Source organism: Argiope bruennichi, chromosome 3 (assembly GCF_947563725.1).
Source record: "Argiope bruennichi chromosome 3, qqArgBrue1.1, whole genome shotgun sequence".
Classification (NCBI taxonomy): Eukaryota; Metazoa; Arthropoda; class Arachnida; order Araneae; family Araneidae; genus Argiope; species Argiope bruennichi.
In genome coordinates, this window is record NC_079153.1 from 104,340,701 (window position 1) to 104,350,085 (window position 9,385).

At 29.2% G+C, this 9,385-nt stretch overlaps 1 long non-coding RNA gene across 2 annotated transcripts; it reads right to left on the bottom strand.

The window, feature by feature from the left end:
- Nucleotides 1–910: 910 nt before the first annotated feature.
- LOC129964076 (uncharacterized) lies at nucleotides 911–8,847 on the bottom strand. Of its 2 annotated transcripts, none has more exons than XR_008784062.1 (3): nucleotides 8,759–8,847; nucleotides 1,954–2,054; nucleotides 911–1,483 (listed from the first exon to the last, which is right to left on the bottom strand). It is a non-coding gene; the product is annotated as an uncharacterized LOC129964076 (long non-coding RNA). The 2 variants fall into 2 exon arrangements; XR_008784063.1 differs by having other exon boundaries at nucleotides 1,954–2,051; nucleotides 8,759–8,844.
- Nucleotides 8,848–9,385: the final 538 nt, after the last annotated feature.

A 9,385-nucleotide genomic window follows, 5' to 3' on the forward strand; every position in this document is an offset into this window, starting at 1 on the left:
CGAAAATATTTACTCACTCCTTTTTTGCTAAGTTTGGTAACTCTTCGCCAAATAATTCGTTTTTTAAGCCCCTGTTGATGCACATACACATCTGTTGTATTATTCATTTACAGGTATTACACATTGTGGTATTGTTCATTTCATTACTCATATATGTTAATAAAAAATATAGCCCAAATAGTTTTATTCTATCGTCATATTGAAATATATTTTAGTTCAGAAGATATATTTTCCTGAAATATATATCAATTCCTTCAGAACTAACCCTTTTTTCAAAAAGAAATAAAGAACAACCTTACGAATTTTCATAAAAATATATTTTATACAAAACAGTAGCCAAAATACAAGAAAAAAAAAGAAAGAAAGAACTCCTAGGCTTTAGCCTCTTTTTACAGTGAAAATGTTTTTTGCGAATTTGGAAATAAGCGATACAGAAAAATGAAAAGATAATTAGTGATAAAAAAATATTTTAAATATCATTATACTTGATTTTAAATCGTTTTTTTGCAGTCAAAATAATATTTAAGAAAAGTTTTCACTTGAAATGGTAAAAAGTCTAAAAAGTCAACCTTTCTGCAATTGCAAGACTTTCTGTATGATTCTATTTGAAATCCCGAAAAAGAATTTTCATCTTAGACATAAAAAAAAAGTAGCTTAATAATTTAAAAAATAACACGCATAAATTCTAAGGCTAATTCTATGTAAGATTAGGATAAAATGTGGAAAATTCGGATGAATGTGTCTTCTGAAACATTATCAGTAAGAGTATAGCCATTGAAAAGAATCAAAAAAATTCTTTCCCATAAATAATTTTTTTTTCTTTCTCGAATTGGAAGTAACACAAAGAAAAACAATTACAAATGTCAAAATTTTCCTGCAGAAAGTATAATCAATAGAGCTCTCCAGAAAATGTTTCCCACGTACCTTAAGAAGAAACAAAACATAGCTATCTAGAAGGATTTATTGTAAAATATATAGTAGTATTTCAATGAATTCTCAACATAATAACCACAGAAATTGTATCATTTTCATACTTTGAGATAAGTTTTTATAACCCAGTGTCATAGAAATCCGCCGCCTGAAAATGAAACCAGCATGTCACAGTTGTCTGCAGACCCTCATCAATGCGAAAGTGCTGACCAGACTTTTTTACTTATCTTCAAGTGTCCGAGAACAAGATCGGGACTATGAAGCGAGAGTCAAACGGCTTCTAATGAAACTTCTGCTGCTGATTTTTTGTAAACTTAATTTAATCGTGGTCCAACACAACACCAGCACCGAATACATGTTGAAATTACAACTGCCAAATATAATAGCATGCCCACAGTTTGACAGACTTGGACTTCGGATTTTGTAATTTTTTTCAGCGAGCCTTCCATTAGCCATAGCCTTCCATTTTCCATTTAGCCATCTTTTGGCTAAATGGAAAACTACTTTTTGGATGAACCTCATTTATCTGTGCTTTGCAGTTCCCTGCCTCACTCTGTAACGAAAAAATTAATATTATTGTTTATGTGTCTGTACGTATATGAAGATAATAATTCAAAAATGAACTAATTAAAAGAAAGGATTATGTCCTAACAGCAGATTAGGATTAAGCCTTCGACGAATTTCATTAATTCAGTTTATTTTCTTGCGATTATGTGAACATTAATGAAAAAAGTTATTGATATTTTTGCTCGAAGTAAAACCAGAAGAGTAAATTCCATTTTGATTTTTATGAATACTAAAATATATATAGTTTTTATTCTGAAATATATACCTATTTCAAGTTCAATACCTATTTTATAAGTTTTAATGAATTTCGTTAATGATTAGCTAAATCATCTAAGTCTATAAACGCGAGTAAAAGACGTCGGCAAATAATTCTATAATTTCTCTTCTTCACCTTAAAATTATTTAAATATACTTAATTTAAATTATGCAGAAAGAAACACTAATTAGCATAGTTACCCTCTATTCCTCGGAGATAGTTTATCTTGAGGAGTTCATGATTATTTATAAAGAGCTGCTTCTGAATATCACAAAAATGTTTACATCAGATAACGGATCTACTGAAGAAACACATGTCAATTCAAGATAAAATTATAAAAATTCTCATAGAAATATGCGATAGGATTAGAAATCAAATGACAAACTATAGGTTGAAATATCGAATGAAGTCTGAAAAATATATATAAAAGGAAATAATATTCCGTCATTTACTTAGCTAAAATTTCATACAAGCAGGGAAAATACGTTTTTTCATTTCCTGTAATTATGTTTCTTCAATTCAAAAGCATAAATTTACAATACAAAATCAATTAAAGTCTGCTTAGTGAAAAACATTATTTCTTTTATTATTTATAACTTTTTCTTATATTTTTAAAATTTCATTAATTCCCTATTTTTAAGAAAACCATACGAGCATTATTGAAGAATACTTAAAATAAGCATTTTTAATGGTTTCAAACCCTTGAAGCATTTCTTGAGGAATGAAGAATATAAAATCTATCATAAATGACAATTTTAACTTTATTTCCATTATAAATTGTATATGCTGGATGAGATAGAAAAAAAAACTAATGTAATAAAAGAGTGAAAAATTGGCGATAAGAGATATTTGTTGTATAACGGTTGTTCCAAATGAAAATTCGAACAGTACGTAAATGCCTGATTTAAAAGAAAAAAAAAATAGGTAAAAAAATCAAAATAAGAAAATATTATTAATATTACTGTATCCTCCTTTTGAGTTATTATTATTAATTCCATTTTTAATGCAAATGCTTGAAATTAAACCCTATGAAAAGATTCAAAAGATTTTCTTTTTGAACCTAATATTTTTCTCTGAACCTAATATTTTTTTTCTGACTGAATCCCTTCATTCAGGTAATTTTAACAAGATTTTTTTTTTATTATTATTTAATTTAAGATTATTATGATATGAATGATAGAAATTTACATTATATTTAGGAAAAATAGAATAAATGATGGTAAAACATCAATGTGGAAACTGAAATATCAGCTATTTCTCCAGGAAAATAATATTGGGTTATTTTTTAAAATGGAAAATAATTTTTTCATATATTATCATTTTCAAATATGTTCCTAATGTAAATTTAGCAATCGCTTATGTTTAGAAATAATGTTTTTAAATAAAAATGTTCAACGTGAGGGCGTAATATCCCCTCCCCCCGAAGTTTGCAATCTATCTCCAAGTTTAATTAAGAGTAATGTGTCTACTTTATTCTTACTCAGCTGTCAAAAATATTGCGTTATCCATAACTAAAGTGCTCTAAATGAAGACAGAGTTCCCTCCAAGGGGATAATTCACTTCTTGTAATTTTTTATTCTTTGGTTAGAAATATGAAAGTGACATCTTTTGCAAAATGTCATAAAATGATACCACCATTGCAGTAAAACATCAGATTAAAAGTTCAGTTCAGCTTTTCCAAATCTGCACTAGATATGCACTACAACATTTCTTCTAGATTTATTTATGTAATTTCAATTTTCTTCAATTATCAGTTAAACATTTCCCTAATGTGTATAAGGAATAGAATTCTTCACAACAAAGTGCAAAAATGGAGAAACTATTAATTACACAATTCCTCTTTTCCAAAGATTGAAAACAGAAATATAAAATTATTCTAATATAGACAGTGCACTAATGAAGAAATTCTATTACAGCAGAAAAAATATTTAGTAAAATTTTGATTTATAGTTGTGAGAGTAAAAGCTTAAAAGCTACAGAATAATTATAAAAAATTATTCAAAGTGATACGATTAATAGTTGCTGTTTTTAAAGCTTAATGGCGGTGTAAACGAATTGAAACGATGTTTTAATGCAATATTATTAAAATTCAGTGAACTTCCCAGAATTCTATTTCCATTGGATTGTTTGATAAAAGTATTTTTATAGCTTAATTGAATTTCTACTAATTAATTGATTTCCATGGGATTGAAAGGCAATTAATTGCTCTACTCCTATTCAAATACATTATTTTTATTTTAGTGAAAAAATTTATCTTGAAATACAATTCTTCGCTGTTGTTTTTATCTGCGACTTGCTTTAAACAGAAACAAGTAAAATCTTACTTCAGTAAGCCCTTTGTTTTTCCTGTTGAGTTTTGTTTCTCTCGAAATCTTTCAGAAGAAACACTGTTCCCTTTCTTTCATCCCAATAAAAGATTCTCATTACCGATTATATTGTGTAAAAGCAAAGCAGCAAAATAATAATAATAATAAATAAATTGCTTTTTCAATTGGTTCTCTTAAATTGGTTTCATATACAACAGCAAAAGTTCCAATTCGGAAATAAGGAATACTTTTAAGTTAATGTGGTAATAAAAGTGTCAATCTGTCGGAGATATATATTTTTATTTAAACGCGTTAAAGAACAATGTTTATTTTAAATATCCATAATACTTTCACTTTGGCAAATAAACAGTTTCTCTTATCTGCTACAGATGGCAGCACGAAACAGGAATTCACGGGCGTCTTTTCCGAACGGAAATTTTATTTTTGTAGAAAACAAGTTAATTGCTAAAAAAAAATCTCTCTCTCTTTTTTTTTAAATTCCATTATTCTTCTCCCACTTTCTTTGTGTTTTTGTTTTTCTGTTCGTGACAAAGTAACTTTAAAAAAAACAGATAATAAATTGTGTCGTTTTAAAAGAATTAGCATTCCCTTTCATGGAGATATAGAATGGAATGCTCATCATATTTTTTCTTACTTTCTTATTTAATTTCTTTCTTTCTTATTTATTTTTTTCATGATAAATTATTGATACAAATGTAAAAAATCGTTTTGGTTGATTTTAACACGACATCAACAATAAAAAGATATAGATAATGGTTCAGGATTCCATGAATTTTATTCGCAAATCGCAATCCAATATTACATGCAAAGATGTTTGACATAGAACAACATAATGTTTATTAAATAAAAATACCTTAAGTGTTCTTCTTTTCATTGAAATATAATGTTAACAACTTAAAAAATATCGATGTTTTTTCACCTCTCTTTTACGATTCTGTTTCAAAGCTATTAAAAAAGATTCCAGAATGCTAATTTTTTAAATTTATTCCTATTTTTTATTTAAATTCATCAATTTTCGGTTGGAATTTACTAGAATATTAGTTTAATATTTGTACTTAGTAATATAATTCTTTAAGCATAGTTTAACAATGAGTTGAGGAAATACATATCTAAGAGGTATTCCTTACAAATAAACAGAAGAAGAGCAATATAAGTTTCAGTAATAATATTGTTAAATAAAAATTATTTATAAAGTACTTAATGTTTTCAGTATTTTTATTTTTTTTTCTAAAGGAAGCCTTATATATAAATATTTTATTAAAATAGTCTTGAAATTTTGATTTTACAGTATAATAAAACAAAATATAATATTCCCAATTACTAAAATCTTTTCAGTATTTGCAACAAAATCTGAGCATCGCATTTTTTGTTTATTGTAATTATTTTTTACAACATAACACCTTTGTAGGGGTATTCCAAAATGTAGACCTTTAGCAAAGCCTCAATATCAGAAGTGCTCACGAGAGATTTTTTTTTTTCTAATGGAGTGAAGAAAATGGATTATGACTTTTAAATATCTTTTTTTCCAATCAATTGAAACAAAAGTTTGACACATAATTACGATCGTAGTCACATACCGAATTATATTTTTCTAAGTCGTTGCGTTTTTCTGCCGTCGTGCTTACATGCCTCAGATATCATAGGTCGACAGATGATTTGAAATTTGGTCCGGATCTAATAACTAATTTTTTAGATTTTGGGGTTAGGAGCACAAAAGCATTGTATAACATTTTATGTATCCAGCATTTTCCGTTCTATAGTTGCTAGGTGCTCGGTTCACTTGTTGTTACTGTACCCAAAGAGATAGACAGGCAAGCTTTCTGTGAATTGAATTTCGTTCGAAAAATTGATAGAAATGTTTAAACAAGGCATAAATCCCAATACAAAATTTCATTCTCTAGTTGATTACATTTTTGAATTATCATGTTCCTCGAAATATATATTTCCAAAAATTTGTATTTTACTTAAACTTTTGACTTAAGGTGGTCTAAAACATGGAGATTCGTCAAAATCTCAAAATAGTTGTTATGATTATAATATTTTCTTTATATGAGAAAGTAATCATTCTTGGACACTTTCTGAGAAAAAAATTGCAGTCTTAATTAAGAGACGGGATCGAAAAAATAACATTAATTTCCTTCTTCTGCCGCCCTAGCCTATTGATAACATTCTTAGCAGTCTTTTTTTTTGTTCCTTCTTACATCCCTACTGACGCCATTACGGTCGATGTGAAATGTCTTTCCTATTTCTTCTGGTCATTAAAAAGGCTGAATATGGTTGAAGGACCCTACAGATTGTGAGATTCGCTCTATATTTCGTTTCTTGCAATGTTAAAATTCTTCCCGAAATCATTGAGATTTATCGTACAAGTACAAATAATTAAATGTATGGTGAGAAAATGAGTTACAAAATTTATTGAAGGACAAACAAGTATAATGGAGCATACAATGAATGGTTAGTTTACTGTTTCTAGTCATGATTTATTAAGCTTAGTTTTTGGACAAATTCAAGGGCACATTTGCATTATGTTGTCAGCGTTTTCTGGCAGATTTCTACAGATTTCAAGTTCTGTTATGCTCGAATTGTTATCACAACAGAAACTATCGTAAGTTGTTGTAAATTGAATAATATGACTGCTTACATTCGAGTACAAAAGGAAGTGAATTAATATTCGGACATCGTTTTGATTGACATTGTAAAGAAAAAAGAGGAATTTTTAATTCAATTAGTGAATTGTATAGTTGCGAGTTGAATATTGTGTAAGTTAAGAATCCACGTAATAGTCAAAGGAGTGGAGGTACGCAGGATTTCAATAAGAAAAAAAAATTCAAAACATGGCTGTCAATTCAAAAAAATTATGTGTGCAGTGTTTGGGGATATGAATAAGATATGGGGATGATTTGAAAAGGATTTGGTAAATGAAATTATGCTTATTGAATTACTTCCTAGAGGAAAAACCAGCAAAAGTTGTCCCAATCTGTGAAAGTAAAAACTGTGGCGCACATTTCAAATCAAAAGGAAAGAAATGCTTTGTTAAGCAATTGTCTTTCCTCATGGTAATGCTCAGCTTATACCATTAATGACATTCAATTTTTAATTGAATGTAATTTTCAACCACTTAATCATTCCCCCTGAGGTTAATATCTGACGCTATCGAACCTAGTATTTGCAGCAGCACATAAAACACGTCTTTGAAGACCAGGGATTAAAATTGATGAAAACACAAAAACAAGCTCAAAATGTTGTGAAGATATGTTTGCACCAATAATAAGAAGAATTTTTTTTGAGGAAGATAAGGTAAGTCACCATTAATAAGAATTTTCTTTGAGGAAGATAAGGTAAGTCACCATTAATAAGAATTTTCTTTGAGGAAGATAAGGTAAGTCACCATTAATAAGAATTTTCTTTGAGGAAGATAAGGTAAGTCACCATTAATAAGAATTTTCTTTGAGGAAGATAAGGTAAGTCACCATTAATAAGAATTTTCTTTGAGGAAGATAAGGTAAGTCATGCATTAAAAATGACTCAACATCAATCGGAAATATGCAGAAAAGTAAATAAAAATTGAGCTTTAAGTTAAAATAATATTAGCTTGAATACACATTTGGGATGCAGTCTATTACAGTCATTTAATCTTCATTACAACAGAAATCTATTCTTTCCTCGAACATCCTTGCTTCATAATTCATCTCATACATTTCCTCTAAGTCTTTCTGTACAGATAAAAATAAAATACCAACACGAAAAGGAGTTCTGAAAATTTCGGAAGTAAGGCTTCAAATCTGAAATACGAAGTTTATTCAAATTTTAAATTTTATAAAAGTAGCACCACGGTTATCAAACAAATCCTATCTGCATTTAACATATGATTCGTGAAAGTTATTTACATTCAGTTACTAGATTTAAGTCAAGAATGCCTGAAGAGGCGGATAAAGCAATGTACTGAATTTGAACGAAATCAGTACATGGTAAAAGAGAGCGTTGTGTAACATGGGTAAGAGAGGCCCGATTTTCCTTTTCCCGATTTGTAGAAAGACTTGGCGGGGTTGGTTATATACTTCGTTATTCTTTGTAACAATAATCAGGGAAGGTATTGTATCAAGAAGACAGGATTCGGGCAACGGAAAACCACTACTGAGAGGAAAGAAGCTTGCGATAGTCGCAAAGGTCTTTTGTGGCGAATCGTATTATGTTGAAGCCGAAATATAAAATTTCATTACTACCAGAAAGACACAGCGTTAGTTTGAATACTTGAGAGACAGAGCTAGGATATATAACAGATCTACGATATCTCTTCAATATTGACACCAGAAACCCAAATAAACGCCATGTGTGACATCAGTGCTAAGTTCAGCAAGCATTCGTTTTATGCAATTTCATTTTAATTTTTAAACAATGAAATTCTAATTGAAATTTCATAAAAAACCCTTTATTTCCACCCTTTAAGGTATGTATGCGCTAAATGTGATAACTATATATCAAATAGCCTGGCCTGTCGAGCGCGCGCACACACACGCACACCAACACCAACACACACACACACACACACACACACACACACACACACACACACACACACACACACACGCGCGCGCGCGCGCGCGCGCACACACACACACACATCTTTATTATTAATATAAATAAATAATAGGGTGTTAACCAAAACAAGTGTTCTCACTTTATTCTTCGTCTAGGGTATTACATAGTACTATAGTGCATTTCTTCCCACGGCTGGTGCTCTTTTGTCCAGTGACTTGTTGATCCTCGCCTTGACTTTATCCTTGTCTAGTATTGGCCTACAAAACTAAACCTTTTATAATGCGCATAAATAACTATCAGGAAAATCAAAACTGGATCAAAGTTCCTCAGCGGATATTTTTTTAAACATTTTTGATTTACTTATTTTTTTCTAGATTTTTTATCAGCTTCTGAGGAACGAACGAACTTACTCTCACAAAACTGTTTTAAGATTTTGTAAGCAGGGATTCTGTAGTTATTCTATATTTTTATTTTATTTATTCATTCGAATTTGCATCATATAATCGATCTAGCTTCTTCAAAAGAAATGTTCTAATTACCAAACACTTACTAAATACCACATATTAGATTATACTTTATTTTTGGGCATTAAAATTTTATTTCTAAAATTCAGTGATTTTTGAAAGAATAAATTTCAGTTTACATTTTTAATGTATGATGCAATAGAATCACAAACATAATATAAATAATTCTCATACCATTTCTTTTTTACGTATTAAATATGTTTATATAATAGAAAAAGAAGATTTAATTACAGTAGGTTAGA